This window comes from Danio aesculapii, chromosome 7 (genome assembly GCF_903798145.1).
Source record: "Danio aesculapii chromosome 7, fDanAes4.1, whole genome shotgun sequence".
Taxonomy (NCBI): Eukaryota; Metazoa; Chordata; class Actinopteri; order Cypriniformes; family Danionidae; genus Danio; species Danio aesculapii.
The window spans coordinates 65,372,991-65,392,935 of NC_079441.1; the positions used below are offsets into that span (position 1 = coordinate 65,372,991).

At 36.7% G+C, this 19,945-nt stretch overlaps 1 protein-coding gene across 1 annotated transcript in view; it reads left to right on the forward strand.

Annotated features, from left to right (window-relative positions):
* The window catches only part of mrvi1 (murine retrovirus integration site 1 homolog), a 94,824-nt gene that overhangs the window by 23,215 nt on the left and 51,664 nt on the right, over positions 1-19,945 (forward strand). The window contains exons 2-4 of the mRNA XM_056462358.1: positions 1,267-1,372; positions 5,761-5,884; positions 8,785-9,256. The gene's annotated coding sequence lies outside the window, so the exon portion shown is untranslated. The remainder of the gene's footprint in view (positions 1-1,266; positions 1,373-5,760; positions 5,885-8,784; positions 9,257-19,945) is intronic.

Genomic DNA, 19,945 nt, shown 5'->3' on the forward strand with positions numbered 1-19,945 from the left:
GCTCTTTTGGTCTGTTTAGAAACTCTGCCGTGTGAAAGCGAACCGCACCAAGAACAAAGTGCAACACTGTAATAAATGTAATCCCTGTTTCGGAACAAAACAGCTGTGAAAGCACCCTTAGTCAGCTTCGAAATGCCAGGTGATGCTATTCTATTAATGACTAACCGGTGACGCTTGAGAGTGCTTTGGTGGCACAGCGATTTCCAGCTTTGTTTGCTATTATTTGGAGTCCAAAACAGTACTTTATTAATCAAATCCCATTTTGAAGATTATTGCTGATTATAAAGACGCAGTAACCAGTAATATTAATTACTCTTTGTATTTAATTCTCTGGGCTGCACGGTTGCGCAGTGGGTAGCATGATCGCCTCGCAGCAAGATAGTCGGTGGTTCGAGCCTGGGCTGGGTCATGTTGGCATTTCTGTGTGGAGTTTGCATGTTCTCCCTGTGTTGGTGTGGGTTTTCTCCGAGTCCAAACACATGCGGTATAGGTGAATTGGGTAAGCTAAATTGTCCGTAGTGTGTGTTTGTGTGTGTGAATGAGTGTGTATGGATGTTTCCCAGTGATGGTTGCTGCTGGAAGGGCATACGCTGCGTAAAACATGCTGGATAAGTTGGCGGATTATTCCACTGTGGCGACCCCTGATGAACAAAGGGGCTAAGCTGAAGGAAAACGAATTAATGATAAATAAAATGAAATTATAATTAATTAAATATAATTATTTTTTTATTTTAATTATAAAATCAATTAATTTCTAATATAATGTTGCAAAAACATACACAAGCTAATCTTAAAAAAACTGACATGCTACAACAAAGAAAAAGCAAAGAATTGAAGGGAACAAAAACCTATATTCAATTCTGCTGTTATTCTGAAGAGACAGTTGAGCTCTCGTTTGGGATTTCTCTTATCACACCAACAGGAAAATGGGAAAAGATGACAGTATGGTAGCAAAACATGATTCATAAACTCCCTTTCAGATCAAGCCAATATAAATCACAGCGATTCTCTGAGATTTCATAAGTTGTCTGTTGAATTTGGAAGAGACAGTTTTGATTTTGTTATCTCTTCCCCCCAGCACTACGGAACACTCTCCTAGTTTAGTCAAAGTGTTAGGGAAATCCTTTTGATATCTCCACTTTTAAATGTCATTGATATTTTGAATGGCCTTATCTGATCGGATAATAACAGACTACAGAGCACAGAAGAACAGATAAAAGACTCTTGCTTTAAAATGATCACTGAAGTTGTGTATTTTTCTTGAAGGTCAACAAAACCCACCATTCAACCTTCAAAGATCCGGATCCTGGTTCACCATCTGAGTTTTTGCCAAAACGTGTTTCCGAGGTTTGCTTTGAGCCATTGTTTCCAGGTAATATCTGATTATTTAACTGTTTTGTCATCATTGAGTACATTTACATGGACACCAATAAACCAATTTTAATACAATTAAGACAATACTCTGATTAAGAGTCGACCATGTAAACAGTGATTTTTGATTACCTTAATCTGACTAAAGCCATAATCGAATCAAACAGAAATCGGATTAAGACATGTGGAGTATGACCATCTTAGTTGCATTATTGAAGTGCAGTACAGACATGTAAACACCGCAATCAAACTATTACCGTTGTGTAGAATGTTGGCCACGCTTTGCAACAGGATAATTTATACATACACGGCTGTTGGACACTATTCTCTGCACCTACCAAATCAGTGAAGTACCACAGACACCCACATTGCGCATTGCGTAGGTTTTTTCCAATATGTTGTGCAGTATCAAATTCCACTAAAACAACACTCTTCCAGCAGTTCATACTCGCATCCAATCATATCTTGTTTGTGACAGAGGACATGCATGAAATGTTCCTGAATGAAAGTGAAACTGTCAAACTGCAGTTAAAGTTGAAAAATTAAAAATAAAACACCCAAACTTACATGAAACTCAGGAGGAAACGTGAATAGCGCGGTGACCCAATGACATTTACCAAATTATGTGCTATAACATGTAAAACGGGATCATGAAGGAACATTCAAAAAGCAACTCATGTAAACACCTTAATCTTATCATTGTCTTATTCATATTAAGTCAAATCATTCGATTACGATGTCCATGTAAACGGAGTCACTTACTTGTTTCAAAGCTTTATGAGTTTTTTATTCTGTTAAACATGAAAGAAGGAAAAGCTAAAAAAGCCATTGACTTCCAGAGAAACTGTTTTCCTACTACACTCTCAGAAAAAAGGTACACGGTGGTACAAATAATATTCCTTAGGGAATAGTTTTGTATCTTTGTAAAAGTTGTACCTTATATGGGACAGAAAATACCTCTTATGATACTGTTCTGTACTTTTATGGTGTAATTAAAATGAAGATACACAATTGTTCTCATTTAAAGGTGCACACTGTAAGTGTTTAACAAATCCTTCTTTATTACAATATCGATGAAAGTAAATAAATATTGCTGGAAAGGCAAAGTGATTTTATGAATAGTTTCCATATTAAAACATGAATCATCATTTAAAACCATATATTTAAAGAAACTCATTAAGTTCTATAATACAAAACAGCTAGTAAGATAAAAATATAGGTATCGTAAACTAAACATTTAAGGCATTTTTAATAAACATTTGGTAAGCATTTTCTGATAAATACATTTTCATTATTGATATCTGCACCTTTTTGCTTTTGCTTTCCACTACGCATATGAGCTGACAAAAGTCTTGCATATGCAAAGTGTTCATGCAGACATTTTAGTATTGTAAAACTACTGTAATCAAACATTGTGCATATCTCATCACAATACTTTAGCATAATTCTATTTCTATTTTAAAATTAAGTAAATTAAATGAACTTTTAAGTGATGCAAAGGTATTGTGTCAAAGCTAGAGAAAAAATGTTTAATATTGTAGATGGGGGAATGTGTTTCTGTAACATTTTTGTGAAAAGTATTGTGAAACGTATAGCAAACAATAGATCTTTTGATTGATGTTAAAGTATTTTTATTCTTTATTGTAAATGGAAAAGAGGCATTTACACAAAAAGAAACTTTTTACATTTACATTACAATTATATTTAGTCATTTAGCAGACGCTTTTATCCAAAGCGACTTACAAATGAGGACAAGGAAGCAATTTACACAACTATAAGAGCAGCAGTGAACAAGTGCTATAGACAAGTTTCAGGTGTGTAAAGTCTAAGAAGCAAAGCATTAGTAATGTTTTTTTGAGAGAGTACAGTTAGTGGTATAGCCAGAGAGGCAGTTGCAGATTAGGAAGGAAAGTGGAGACTAAACAGTTGAGTTTTTAGTCGTTTCTTGAAGACAGCAAGTGACTCTGCTGTTCTGATGTAGTTAGGGAGTTCATTCCACCAACTGGGCAGATTGAATGCGAGAGTTCGGGAAAGTGATTTCTTCCCTCTTAGGGATGGAACAACGAGGCGACGTTCACTTACAGAACGCAAGTTTCTGGAGGGCACATACATCTGCAGAAGTGAGAGCAGATACAAAGGAGCAAAGCCAGAGGTCGCTTTGTAAGCAAACATCAGAGCTTTGAATTTGATGCGAGCAGCAACTGGCAGCCAGTGCAAACGGGTGAGTAGCGGAGTGACATGTGCTCTTTTGGGTTCATCAAAGACCACTCGTGCTGCTGCGTTCTGAAGCAGCTGAAGAGGTTTGATAGAATTAGCTGGAAGCCCGGCTAGTAGAGAGTTGCAATAGTCCAGTTTGGAGAGAACAAGAGCTTGAACAATGAGTTGAGCTGTATGTTCAGATAGGAAGGGTCGGACCTTTCTGATGTTATAGAGTGCGAATCTGCAAGATTGAGCAGTTCTAGAAATGTGGTCAGAGAAGTTTAGTTGGTCATCAACCATTACTCCAAGGCTTTTTACCATTTTGGATGCAGTAATGGTTGCCCCATCCATTTGGATTGAAAAGTTATGGTGTAGAGTCGGGTTGGCAGGAACTTCAATCATTTCCGTTTTCGCGAGGTTAAGCTTAAAAACATTGTTTATAAATGTATTTGATGTTTTATATTTACTGAAAATAAATTGACGCATTTTGGATGCAGCAAAATGCCTTCTTGAAATAGTTCTTGAAGGAACACATTTGACACTGTTAAGGTACAAAGTGTCTTGTCACATTAGTGGTACCTTTATGGATCAGATTTGTACCTTTGATGAAAGTACAATATTGTATCTGCAGGTTTTAAAAACCAAAGGTACATTTTGGTTTACCATGGTACAAATCATATCCTTAAAGATACAAACTGCCATGGTACAAATTTGTTTCTTAAGGTACAATTCTGTTTCATAAAAAGGTACTGCCCCAGTGACCTTCTTTGGTACAACATTGTACCATTTTTTTCTGAGAGTGTATGGAAGTCAATGGGTAAAATTGTTCAGCTTTCTTTAAAATACAATCTTACGTGTTCAACAGAAGAAAGAAACTCTTAAATGTTTAAAACCACTTGAGAGCGAGTAAAAAGTGAGCATTTTTTCATTTTTGGGTGAAGTTTTCCTTTTAAGAAGTCTATTTTCAAATCAGATTTGATGGCAGACCACAATTTGAAACAATTTATGATTCTGAATGCAACACATTAGAGAAAATTCATTTTATTTCAAACCATAGAAGATTCCAAAATGTTTCATTTGGTCTCAGATTAAAGTCACTGCTCTCTAAGAAGTAATAAAGAGGCCTATAATTTGATAACGGTGTTCATACGGCCCTGAAAAGTAATTGGAATTTTGACAAGGCATTTTCCAGGCCTGGAAATGTTGTGGAAAATCAAATAAACCCAAAATCTTTTGGAAAAAGTCATGGAAATTTGTTTAACAAATATCAGTGTACTTCAATATATTTCAGATGATAACATTGGGTACAGGCGGCACAATGGCTCAGTCGTTAGCACTGTCGCCTCACAGTAAGAAGGTCGCTTGTTCTTGTCCCGGCTAGGCCAGTTGGCATTTCTGTGTGGAGTTTGCATGTTCTCCCCGTGTTGGCGTGGGTTTCCTCCAGGTGCTCCGGTTTCCCCGACAGTCCAAAGACATGTGCTATAGGTGAATTAGGTAAATTAAATTGGCCGTAGTGTATGAGTATGTGTGTGAATGAGTATGTATGCGTGCTTCCCAGTACTGGGTTGCGGCTGGAAGGGCATCCGCTGCATAAAACATATGCTGGAGTAGTTGATGGTTCATTCCGCTGTGGCAACCTCTGAAATAGAGACTAAGCCAATGGAAAATGAACGAATGAATGAATATTGGGAACATTTTAAATACAATTGCGCGGTTCGTCACTACACATGATGTTCTCGGTGTAGGGTAAAAAAGCAACTCACAGTTTCAGCTTAGCCTCTCTTTCACTCGCATTCGTCGTAATTCAAGCTCTGTTTTGAATGTGGTGTCCAGAAACAATCTCTAAGTACAGGGGTAAGATACTGTCAGTGCTAAAAGCTAATTTGTACTATTCTTGTAAGTCTTATGAAAACACAGGCAAACATTTCTAAAATATTTTCACACAGACAGCAAGATACTTTCTAAAAACTGTTTTACAGATATAGAAATGTATACGTATACATTTACATACATTACATTACATACGTAGACATTACATGAAGCATAAGGTCATGAATATTTACCTGGAAGTTTTAGTAAAGTAATGGAAAAGTCCTGGAATTTTAAATGTGTGTAAAACTGTGTATGAACCCTGTGATATTTTCCTTTTTACAAGACGTCTGTTTAACAGTATTGGTTCCTCTTCATCAGGTCTTCCATCTGTGGGAGTGATTAGTCCTTCGGGTCATTCTTCACTCTATACTAAGATCTCCCTGCCGGAACCGTCAGCTTGTGAAGAGCCCACGCCACACAACAGACAGGAGAATGTAGCTGGGTCAGTGTTTACATTCCTGTGTGTGTTTATATGTAAAATCCTCACTCAAAGATGATCCAGCGTGAGGTGAGACTGTGCAGGAACACCAGAGTTTATACTGTCACCCACCGTGGCCCCAATAAATTTCTTTGACTCCCTACTTGTAAACCCTTTTAGCATAGCCCGAAAACCTCAAGGACACATCCTTCGTTGTTATTGCTGGAATTGTCTCTTTTAACTATTATTTTGCTGCTGTCATAACACTCGTAATACTTTGGGATAAGAATATCTCTGTTGTAGGAGATGTGACTTAAACGCCGGTCAGATTACACGAATTTGTCAAGATTTCGGCACGATTTCCCTGACGTAGGGTGTCGTGACACAAGATACAATCGTTTCTTCTCGTGTAATGTGGTATAGTTCACGATAACCGATACAATGCTTGTGACGCCTTACGACACCATCGCAGAAAGTCTAGCTTGTTTAATTCTCGTTCTTCACTACGAGTTTCGTCACGTGGGTGACACTGGTCAAGGATCATATAATTTCTTGGTTATATCAGTGGTCGCTGTCGTTAATGCGCTGGTCAGATAATCAAGAAATAGGCTGCATATTTACCTATGGTGGGTCTCGGGTGGATAAGATCAATCATTTATTTATGCAAACTTTAACTACAATGAACTTTCTACACACAGTTTTAAGCAATTTTATATGACAGACTGGCACACATATGCAGACATCTTCATTCTCACAGCGAGTTTTTGAGTTCTCTCATCCTTCCCACAGAGTTTGTTCTTCTGAGGTAATCTGGAAACGTTCAGTGCTCCGAATACATTGCTAAAGCATTTCCTGCTTATTCAAATTTGTCATTAATAGTGAAAACAGTTTAATACATGCTTCTCTGAAACTGCAAATATTTCAGTTTAATTTTATGTAGGTTAGATAATTATTTTATTTAACAAACCAACACAATCTCACGGAAATTCCTGTTTTGGCACATATAGCAGACATTATATAATTGGGATAACAATTAAAGCAAGGGAAATTCGTTTCAAAAGATTCCAAGAAATTTTTTTTTTGCCCGTCAACTACTCAACTTCGGGTGGATGATTTGTTTCGCTCTGTGGAAAATAAGGTTTTAATGAATGCTTCACTGTGATTGCTGTATCACAAACCTCAGTTATATATTTGCTAATTTTTTAAAATTGTCATTATTTTAAAGATTACGTCTTGACCATCTGATTTTTCCTTGCTACTGGTGTACTTTCATTTTCTCCTTCTTACTCGCGGCAGGTTCATGCGAGGTTCAGTGTTTAATAAACATCCCTGGCAGGAATTTAAATCTTAATATTAAAAAGCAATCATAAGTTTGATCCTATCCATGTTGTAAGGAATTACCGAAAATAATAGTTGATAGTTGTCAGCAAGCATCAGAGTTTGTTGAGACTGAGTAAGAATAAAAAAAAATTTAAATTGAGATATGAAATATTGGGCGTCATGATGGCACAGTGGGTAGCATGAGCAAGGTCGCTGGTTCGAGCCCAGGCTAGGTCAGTTGGCGTTTCTGTGTGGAGTTTGCATTTTCTCCCCAGTGTTCGCGTGTTCCGGTTTCACCCACAGTCCAAAGACATGCGGTATAGGTGAATTGAATGAGCTAAATTGCAGGTGAGGATAAACAAAAATCATCAGAGAGTCTGCGTCCAAAATCACCTACTACTCAAGTAGATAATGCATTTGAATTTACTGCACGGCCATTAAAAAAATGTTCTTTATATTATTAATGTGAGTAGTGTGAATTGAATTTGGACATATTACATGCGCCTATAATCATCATATGTAATATACATGACTTCTGTAGTGTGGCATCATGGGATAGCGTAACATCTGTTGGATGCGCACTTCAGAATCTCACCGGAACTCACAGAAACTACTCGTTTACTTCTGTTTTTCAAATTACTATGCTTTCGGACATACTACTCGGCTCACAAATTGTTTTTCACATGCTATATTGTAGGGAAATGTGCGATTTCCAACACAGCTAGGTTTTTTATATTTGTTTTTGTTTTGTTTTGGACCTTTCAGTAACTACACAGAACACTATAATAATGTAATAGCACACAACAATAAAAATAGCAGGACAACACTAATATATTAATTTATTGGTATAATTATATACATATATTTTTTGGTCTGTCAGTGCACGCAATTAATTCAAAAAATTTTTTTTTAATTTTCCATCCAAAAATACTATAGGGATTCACTGAACACTCGGCTGGCTGAAATTATTAGACAAAAATAGCATTTTCGCTTTATGACGAAAGTGAAATATGGCAGAAAATATGAGTTAAAAAAAAGCACACTGCTTTCACTCTCAGTCCAGTCATAATCACTTCAGGGTCTGAATTGACTTTCATACTGGACACAGAAGGCACTGCCTAAACCCATTCATTTCAATGGCTTGCAACACACAAGGGCAGTTTGTTGCTACTGTGCTAAAACATCATCTCTCGAATGTAAAAAGTCTTACAAAATGTTATTTAATAAAATAATAATTAATTATTACAAACCATTTTCGGTTTTGTTTTATTGTTTTGTTGCTTTGTGAACACTTTGTCTAAAAAACAAACCAGAATTATACAATGACTTTCCTAAATCCTATAACTTGTCTAATTAACCTAGTTAAGCCTTTACATTGCACTTTAAGCTGAATATAAGTATCTTGAAAAATATCAGTACAATATTATGATAAAAGAAATCAGTTAATAGAAATGAGTTGTTAAAACTATTATGTTTAGAAATGTGTTGAAAAAAACCTTTCCGTTAAACAGAATTTGGGGGAAAAATATTCAGGAGGGCTAATAATTCTGACTTCAACTGTACATTCAGCTGATGGATCTGTTTTATTTCTTGCTTTCCTTTAGGTTAGACCAGCCAACAAGCAATGACAGCTTCCTCTCTGAGTCAGAGGACACTGGAAGCACCTTAGCTGCAAACGAGGAAACATGCACGAGTCTGAATAAAGGAGACGCTGAATGTCCAGGAACTGAGCTGCAAAACAGCAGACATAAAACAGAGACTTCTGGGAGGTGCCAAAATTATAGCGGCAGGACAGAGGCCTTAAAACTTTTGAACCAAGGACAGCTTTCCAAGTTCGCAGACGACTGGGATAACCGAGGATTCAGTTCACCAAGGGAGGCCCTTGTAGAGGATTCTGGGATTTGTCAAGAGGAAAGACAGGAGCCGGATTGCTCTGGGAGGAGTCGAGAGGAATCTGAGCACAGAGGAAAGAGTCAAGCAAGGACAGGGAATAGTGAGACTCAAGAGAAACACAAAACAAGTGACTCAGACACTTCAATCAGTGGCCAAGCGGCCAATCTTTCTGACAATCTAGAGGTGAGTTATATCTGTTATCTAACAGTTTAATAAATCATATCATTTTATCAGGTACTGATTCTTTGCCTTTTAAAGAGCTGTGCACATTAGATTCAGCAGGGAAAATAACTTTGTAACAGCCAAAGAAATCCATATACGCACAGAAAGCAAAGCTAATTAGTTTACAAACTAAGTTATGCTTAAGAAAATGAAATGACGCAGGGAAAAGGTATTGAACACATGAAGAAAAGGTGGTGTAGAAAGGCATGGAAAGCCCAGACAGCAGCTGAAATCGCTCAGTAGTTCTTCAGAAACCTTCTGCCCTTCGTCATTGTAAATGAATATTAGCTGCTTCAGTCCAACATCTACATTAGCAGGATGATGAAGATGAAACCAGGGTGGACATTTCCGCAAGACAATGATCCAAAACACAGACAAGGAAACATACAAATGTTTTCAGAGAAAGAAAATCAAGCTGTAGAATGGCCCAGTCAATCACCTGACTTGAATCCAATAGAAAATACAAAATAAAGCTCAGATTTGACAGACGAGACACACAGAGCCATCAAGATTTTTACACTCTGTTAAAGTCTGTGAAAAATCACATCTGAGCAATGCATGTGACTTTATTCTCCATATGAGAGGTGTCTTTAAGCTGCCATCACCAAAAATAGCCCTTTATATAAAGTATTAAATAAATTTCAGTAGTTCAGTACTTTCTCCTCGTGTCATTTCATTGTTACCACACATAAAAAAAATTCAGAATTTTTTTGTTTTGTTTTATTTTTATCTTTGTATTATTGGGGTTTTTACGAAAATCTGGTTAGCTTCCATGTCAACAGCTGCCAGGAAAAAACATGACGTGTTCAATACTTATTTCCCTGCTGTGCCATGAAAGTCCTTCCTTTACTTAACATTTCATTTACACTTAATATTTACATTAATAATGATGTTTTGAATGTCATTTTCAAAAATGCAGACAGTTTTAAACGCATTCAAAGAACTTTTAATACAGTTAGTTGAATTCAATACTGGTAATATTCAAATGTGGTTTCTGAAGTATTGCTATTTGTCATAGTTCATGTCTAAAACTGAAATGTAAGAATTTTAAATTAAGAATTTTTTCATTCAGTTTTGAACGCAGCACAGTACACCATAAACTTTAACTTCAGGCACTTTCAATGAGCTATGATTGTATTTTCCTGGTCTTGAATTCATATGTATGAAATTCAAGCACTTTCAAATACTTTCAAGAACTTCAGGGGAACCCTGCTGGTACTTTTTGTTTGTACCACCTTGGGTGAAGTTCCAAGCTAGCGATACCTTTACCAAAGCATCTCAAATACACACAGCGGATAGAATGGACAGTCTATTCGAATGTTATTACTCGATTGAATGGGCGTTATCAGTGGTTATTAGCTAATCGATATGGGCCAGTAGGGGCCTTCTGTGCCTACTAGTATGCTCTGAAGACTGTAATCATCCATCCACATGGTTAATCATCTATAGATCACATACGACTGCGGCAGTTAATGAGAATTATTTCTATTATTTAATAAATTTCCCATTAATTGTATTTTATTAACGCCAACCCTAAACCCAACCGTCACAGTAATGTAAAAACAGATCTGGATCTGGAGTCTTCTCTATTAGTATAGCTGATTAATTGATTAGGATGATAACAGCTCAGAAGGCCCCTACTGGCCCATATCTATCAGCTGATATCCACTGATAATGCCCATTCAATCGAGTGATAACATTCGAAGCGGGTGGAATGGGACGACTCAGAATGAAAACGTTTTTTCAGGAAGTTAATGCAGTAGAGGTGAAGAGACTACAATAATAATCTCAACCACTTTAAGCAGTACCAAACACTGAAACTGAACTGAAGCACTCCGGCTTAACTTCCTGAACACTATAAGACCATTCTACAGTCACCAAAAACACCATAGTAATTTACATAGTATAACCATAGAATTTTACTGTAAACTTCCAAACAACTACCCTAGGTTGATCTCCATGCACAAACGACATGAAAGACTATGAACTAACATTATGCAATCTTTTTGCACACAGTTTGTTGTGCAAAGCCCGCATTAAATACACTGAACCAGCTAACCGAGGTCATTGTGGGTAACTTCCTGCAGAGGTCTCAGAGCAGATTAGAGCTGAACTGCAGAATTGGATACCTTGATCTAGGAGAAAGTACGTTGGTAACACTTCAGTTTAGGTCACAATTCATGGTATTAACAAACCATTAACTAGCAATACTAACTTAATAAACAACTAATTAGCTGTTTATTAATGGTAAGGTAGTAGTTGGGGTTAGGTTGGGTAGGATTAGGAATGTAGAATATGATTATACTTTATAGCTACCAATGAACAGTTAATATTTTAATAATAGGCAGGTAATGAGCGACTAGTTAATAGCATGAATTGTGACCTAAACTAAAGTGTTACCTGTACGTTTTTGCAGATGGGACAATGCTCAAAACTGCTTCCACTAATGCCTTTTTAACGCTTTGTTTCGGAAACTTCATGTTTACTTGTACGCAAAGGACAGCTGGATTCAAATAATTAAATTGTCATAATTAGCTTATTACTTTGGCTTTTCATCCAATAATATAAACTATAATGGAACGGAAGTAATACATTCCTTAATACACCAAAAACATAATGTGGTTGACTCATTTATTTTTAGAGGAGACAATTTCCAGCTGTCAATATCTGAGCCTAATATCTTATGCCTGTTTCACTGTGGTATTTCAGTGGTCTGAACACATATGGACAGCTATGATGACATGCTAGAATGCATCTCTTGCGAAAGTTTGTGTGTGTGGATTTTACAAGACTCCTTCCTCTTATTTTGTTACTCTGTATATCACTTTTGCTGGAGCACTAGGTTTGTCTTGTAAGTATTATTGATGGGCAAATTCATGTTACACTGCTTAAGCTAGGTACAATGGTTCTTTAAATCTTATAAAATATTTAAATGTTACCGTGCGTTCACACCGAAAGCGGTGAGAGCGTCCAAGGTCGCTCTGGCCGCCCTGGCGACAAAGCTGTCTGCCTTCAGCTCCGGCGGCGAGAGCGTCAAAATTCGCTACATTGATCTCGTATTTAAAGGAGGCGTTGCAGAATATCAGTTACATTCCTGCATAAAACATGCTTTCTAGCGTGAAAATGTTGCACACTTCTTATCAAATTCATTTAACAATAGAAGATCAAGTTGCATGTGATGTGGCTTTGCTCCACTTAATTATCCAATATGTGTCTAACATACAGTATTCTGAAGCAGCAATACTGTTTTGTACTGTCGCATGAGATTCCCGTGTTTTTAAAGATAAATATATACAACATTAATGCACATCAGTAACTCACCAGTAACTTATTTAATACATGTTCCTGTAAGAAAACATTGTAAATAATTGAAAATCCGGCGACCGGAATCATCAAACCCCTGGAAACAACTGTGGTCGGAATTAAAGTTCACAGGTCTGTGTTCTCTGAACTCCTCTCAAGCGGTGGACTTCTTCATTCTGATTGCTTGCCGCCGAACTGCGTCATAGCTCATTACTATAAAGTTGACTTGATTTCAACTCTCCTCGGCGCAAAATTAAATTCAATTCACCTTTATTTGTATAGCACTTATACAATGTAGATTGTGTCAAAGCAGCTTCACATAAAGGGTCATAGTAAATAGGAACAGTGTAGTTCAGTTTGCAGTGTTTAAGTTCAGTTCAGTTTAGCTCAGTTCAGTGTGGTTTAAAATCACCACTGAGAGTCCAAATACTGAAGAGCAAATCCAACGATGCGCAGCTCTATAGATCCCGAACCATGCAAGCTAGTGGCGACAGCGGAGAGGGAAAAAAAACTTCACTAAATGGCGAAAGTGAAGAAAAAAAAACTTGAAAGAAACCAGGCTCAGTTGGGCACGACCATTTTAATTTCTCCGCTGGCCAAACGTCTTGTGCAGAGCTGCAGTCTCAGCGGCGGAGGCTGGAAGCTGGCCTCAGCGAAGACTCGTCTGTCTCTGGAGCATCACATGAATCAGTCTCATGTTCTCCACTCCTCCATGACCACCACAGTAGCTGCTCAGGATACGGCCTGGTCCAGGATATGGAAACCTTGGGATCATCTCGTCGTTGGTCTTAGATCGAATCAGTGACTCTGCATAGTCTGAGGGCCTCGGGAAGAGTATCCCCAGGTGGAAATGGAGAATAAAGAAGATAATTAGCGTAGCTGCTGTTCATAGTGTATATAATCAAGATGCAGAACCTGTGTGGAAGCACGCTAAGTGGTGCACTGAGTGTATGCTTTACTAAACAGATAGGTCTTTAGTCTAGTTTTGAATTGGGAGAGTGTGTCTGAGCCTCGGACGTTATCAGGAAGGCTATTCCAGAGTTTAGGAGCTATAAATGAGAAGGCTCGACCTCCTTTACTCGACTTGGCTATTCTAGGTACTACCAGAAGCCCTAAGTTTTGAGATCTTAAAGAGCGAGTTGGATTGTAGCGAGACAGAAGATTGGTTAGATAAACAGGAGCTAGATTATTTAAAGCTTTATATGTAAGAAGCAATATTTTAAATTCAATACGAAACTTAACAAGCAGCCAGTGTACTACTTTGACGCTCTTGCCGCTTTCGGTGTGAACGTACGGTTAGAGACCACAGACGTGAAGCTCCTATAGTGTGTGTCGTGCTGCGATATGACAAAGCACACCACATGCCGACAGATATTCAACCACGAATGTTAACAAATCTTGAAAAATCTCTTAATATTAAAAAAAAATATATGGCAGATGAATAAACAAATAAACATGTATGCTGTTGCACATCTCTTTTCCAAATCCGTTTCATTTTGTGCTGCACCATGACTGTTTGCTTCCGTCTCCTGTCAGCTTGCTTTCTGATTGGATATTGTTTTGGATTTTAAAACATCCGATTGGATATTGAAACATTCAAGCATCAGGAATCAAACAAATTATTAAAAACATGAGAATAAACAAATGAATAAACTACTTCAATTCAGATAATAATAGTAATAATAATAATGATAATGATAGATAATTTAAAAAAATAAATAAATAACAATGTTCAATACGCATTTTTGTACACGTTGCATTTCAGCTTTCCAATGGGTTGATGGTTAAACAAGTTTGTTAAAGGTGCAGTATGTAAGTTTAACCCCAGTGGTTGAACTAGATATTGCATTTCTGGATCAAAGCAAACGCAAACGCAAGCGCAGGTTGCCAGATTGAGGACTAATAGGAGCGAGCCTGATTATCGAGCCTGAAGGCTGATTTCAGGCTGATTTCTAAATCGGTCGTGTTCTAAATAAAAGCAGTGGCACATGATAGAAGGAATATTCTCCATATTAAATGGAGTTTTTGTTCTAACCAACACCAGAAATTGATGTTTTAGAAACAGCTTCTATTTTTTTGCAGATGAACAACAGGATAAACTGACAATGATCACCTCAGGTACACCTCATGTGCTTTATTCAGAGTTAAATGCTAATAATGTGAGTTTGAAAGCCATTTTACATGCCAAACTACTGAAAGCAGCAGCAGATGGTTCACCTCAGATCTTGAAAATAAAATAAACCGTTTGAAATTTAACTGAACTGTGACTCAAAAACCATCACATATGAGTGATTCAGCCTCTACATTTATTAATATTAAAGAGGTTTAATATGTATTAAACAGATTATAAACCTTGCTATTCTGTGAGTGGGTGCATATTCTGTGCTTCTGAATGGCTGTAGTTTTGTCTGGTGCAAACAGCCAAATAGCATATCACTGCAAATGTCGTCACGTAGCATGTTGTTAGGGTTACAATGTAACCTGCTCACCTAATGTTTACATTCATAATATTTATATAATTTGCTAATTATGAACCACCTCATGTGAAACTCTGAATCTGCGTCTCATTTCGGATTCTACTTCTGTCCACCGCATTTCGTTCACGGATGCAGACTTTGAGAGCCTTTCTGACTGAATGAATGAAATACACTGTTTTCAACCAAGGCAACCCGGGGTGTGGAAATATAATTGGCTGAAGTGGCAGTGGGCGGGTTAAAGGGACCAAAACAAAGCCACCTTTTCTGCCATATAACAGACATTTTCTAATCAGAATATCTGACTTCAGCATTGTTTTTCAGATAAACAAGAATGTTCACTTAGCACTTAGTTTCTTAAATATCTGTAAACATATGATATTTTTAAGCGTTAGAAGATTCAAAAACTTACATACAGCACAGAATATAAGTCATCTGAACATTAATGATGCAAAAAAAAAATAAAAACATGTAAAAATGTTGCAGGGTCCACCTGGTTACATCAGGATCTCTGATATTTCAGTCATATTATTTTTATGATGCCATCATGTAGAATTTTGCACAATATTTGAAAAATACAAGACACTTAAGTGTTTTGATACAAAATATTAAGGCATTTTCATTAACCCTATAAGTACAAATGACAAAATACTATTTTGTATTTGGAATTCTTACTTGAAATACATGTATCATAAATACTGCCCATCTCTGAGGCCGCTCACATTTTTTACCAAAAAATATATATATTTTATTAATTTGTTATTTAATTATTTATCTTAAATCATTTTACAATATAACAATCAGCGCAAATAACAAAGGGAATATTCAGCATTAAGTAGCATCAGAGTATACAAATTTAAAAACATACAAGTCAGAATTATTAGCCCCCCTGGTTATTTTTTTTCCCCAATTTCTATTTAACAGAGAGCAGATTTTTCCAACACATTTCTGAACATAATAGTTTTAATAATTCATCTCTAATAACTGATTTATTTTATCTTTGCCATGATGACAGTAAATAATATTAGACTAGATATTTTTCAAGACACTTCTATACAACTTAAAGTGACATTTAAAGGCTTAAATAGGTTAATTCGGTCAATTAGGCAGGATAGAGTAATTAGGCAAGTTATTGTATGATGATGGTTTGTTCTGTAGACTAGCGAAAAAATATTTAGCCTAAAGGGGCTAATAATTTTGACCTTAAAATGGATTTTAAAAAATTAAGAACTTTTATTCTAGCCAAAATAAAACAAATAAGACTTTCTCCAGAAGAAAAAATATTATCAGACATACTGTAAAAAATTTCCTTGCTCTGTTAAACATAATTAAAAATATTTTTTAAAAAGAAAAAAAATTGAAAGGGGGCTAATAATTCTGACTTCAACTGTAAATTATCATTCATTCATTTATTTTCTTCTCAGCTTAGTCCAGCTTATTAATCAGGATGCAAACTCCACTCCACGATTGTGCTACCCACTGCGCCACCATGCTGCCCCATATACTGTACATCATCAAATTCAGTAAAACAGAAATCAAAAACAGCGTATGAGTGGTCAGTGTGATAACTATGGTTATTATATAAGCACAGGTCAAAGGGTTCATAAAGGGTCCAAAAATATTCCAGGTTTCTAAAAATATGTGTGTTTTGTTTTTTAAACTCTATGTTAAACATTCCAAATGCAGTGTGTGGTTTATAATGTTTTTAAATGACTCAAATGTTGGAGGGTGTTCCAGTTTCCAGTTTAACATAGTACATTTCCTAGATGCATAAGAGATCAGACCCCTCCTTTTGGCAAATAAAGGGTCTGATACTTCACCCCAAAAAGATAAATTAAAGGTGATAATTCTTTCCCAGGATCATCACAGACAACTTGATGTATCCCAAAACTCATTTAGTTTTTCACAGTTCCAAAAAATATCCATACTGGTGCCCTTGTGTTTCTTATATCTGTTGCATATAGGCGATGCACCAGGATATATCCTTCTGAGGCGAACTGGGGTCAAGTATATTCTTTGTATAAATTTGTAATTTTGTTCAATTATTTTGTTACTAGAAAATGAAAAAAATACACATTTGTATACAACATCCCACTGATCAAAATTACAACCAAGATCGGTCGCTCACATTTTAAAACCAACTTAGAGATACAGCATTAGATGCAGTGACATTTCCAGCCATTATTTCATCAGTCACTCCAATGATTTCAATGTGATGGAGAAAGTGTGGGTTGAGTGATGCAGGCTTTTGAGTATGAGTAGTCTATTTTCTCTGTGGCACACTTGAGATAATGTGAATTCTCTGCTGGAGCTCTTCACAGCACAAAACCACCGCTGAGCTTCTCTTCCCTTATAAGACATCCACCAAAATAGCATTTGTCTACTGAAATTGTCTCTTATTTTTGTTTGGGTGTACAGGAAGCCAAAGATAGCTTTAGTAGCATTCAGATTAGATGAGAATGGATTTAGCGGAATATGGGAATGCATTCCTGCGGGACAACGAAGGAGTCTCCTTTCACCTCGATCAGTATCTTGAGACCAAGTCGTGTTTATGTAACAAGCCGACAGACACACAATTGAATCAGCCCCATTATGATTTGCTGCATTAATGACTCATGTGTATTTTTAGACGTGTTTATGGTGGAGATACGGCATTAGCGGTAATATATACAGGCAAATGCTCAACTGTTTATTCTTTATTCTGCACATAGGCGTTTTAGACGTCATTCTTGATGGCTGTGCTCTTCAATGTAGGAGTGTTTTTGTATATGAGATGCCATCAGTAGCTGTTATTCCGCAGAAGGGAAACATTTCCTCTTGAACCTCTCTGAGAGGCAGAAACATGAGATTGAGCTTTATGATAGGACAAATGCCAACGGGGGTAGCATGCATGTATTTTTACATAAAGCTATGAAGAAGCAAATCTCACACTGTGTGTAAAACTTCCTTTATCGTTAGCTAAATATAGCGTGGTTTTTTGAAACTACAAAGTAATACACTCTTTGGATATATTTTAATGTGTTGGTGTAGTTTTGCTACTATACAATATTATTTTTGTATTATATTGTGATCTTATTGGCTTGTAAGCTTAGAATATAATAAGGTTTTAATCCAATAATCAGCATTGGCTCATTGGAAATATGTGTGTCAGTCTACATTTCTTGTGAAACCACAAAAAAGCATATTTATTGTACCCCTACCCCTTCCTCTTGGCCCTTAAAAACGAGTGTTAAGGGAAAGGGCTTCAAAATTTACCCCTAAGAATTGGAACAGCACTACAGCACCTGAACACGTCACCATATGTCATGGTGATTTCTTGCTTCATACGAGATCAGAGGACTGCTGTAGTTATTGCAGTTGGGTTATGTTTTGGTATTTGTCATATATCATGTAATCATAATGATATAATGTGGCGATAAGCTCATAACTGTACTGTGCATTTACACAGCAGCCATATTCATCTATGTAAACACACCAAAATAACATTAACATTATAGCAGACACTATAAAAAGCTCATTCCCAGCCATTATAGTTTTCTGACAGGGTATTCGAGTGTCATCGAGTGTCAGAATGTTGTGGGACTGCTATACAGGAGTTATTATTAGGGATTATAAATCGTGAAATTTAGCGAGTTTTGTTTTAGCGTTTTTTTAAAGCATGATCGTAAAACGTGAACGCGGTTATGAATATATTAAAACATGTGCTTGTTTGATGTAAAAATTCATAATAATGACAAAAAATACTAATTTGTGGATCTCCTTACTGCCGGGTGCAGCTGTGGCTGGTGTATTCTGGGAAATTTTCGTACCCCTTGGTTTCGAGTGCATGTGGTCCTGAAAAATCTTCGTTTAAAGGGGTATCTACCCCTTGCCCTTAGCCCTTACGCTTTCAAGCTAAAGAGAATTGGGACACCCCTACCCCTTGGCGGGAGCGCAAAAAACGAAGGGTAGGGGTAAGGGGAAGGGCTAGGGGTAGAATTGGGATTGGGCCTTAAACAGTCGCTTTACTACAGTTTCTAGGTAAAATAAATGCTACGAGGCAGTTTAAAACAAGTATCATTTGTTCCTTTTCACACTAATGATATTTACATAGACATATTATGAATGAACACAGGTTTATTTTTATGTAGTTCTTTGCACAACACCAAATAAATAATACAAAACAACTTAATTGTGTCAATGATTTGTAATCAAATGCATTTGCATCACATATATATCTCCATATGGACAATTTTTCTGGCATGGTCAGTTTGCTCTATAGCTCACCTTGTACAGTGTTTTATTTGTAATGCCGAATGCTCGGGTTTGAGTCTGGTAAAGCACAGTTCCACCAAAGGGATAAAAGCAATGTAAAATCAAGGTAAAACTATTTGGTCACAATGCACTTTTCTCTCATGTTTGCTTTTGAAAACACTAATAGTTGGGTTTAGACAAGGGTTTAGGTCAGTGGTTTGCTGATTTATGTGATCTGTATGCCTTCTCATTGATGTGTACACAAAATATGTGTATCTGTAACATACAACAAAATGCACCCTAAGTAATGCATTTCAAATTTGCAAAAATGTACACAGCGCCCTCTAGTGGATGTGTCATCTCAAATGTGTGACAAAATGTACCCAGAGCTTTGTAGTTCAGGTTTTGCAAAAATATAGAATGAGGGACGTATTTTAAATGAGCCTGGGCTGGAGATGCAATGCAAATAAGATGTACACATACAATAACCACAATAAAAAGTCCAAGGAATTAGCTTATTCTTGATCAGATTTTGAAACTGAATCATTGTCAGAATTGCCCAATATAATTTGGTTAATCATCTTGGATTGGTCTTGTACAAGCTGCTTGTTAAGTTCTAACTTATTGAATACTCTTTCTG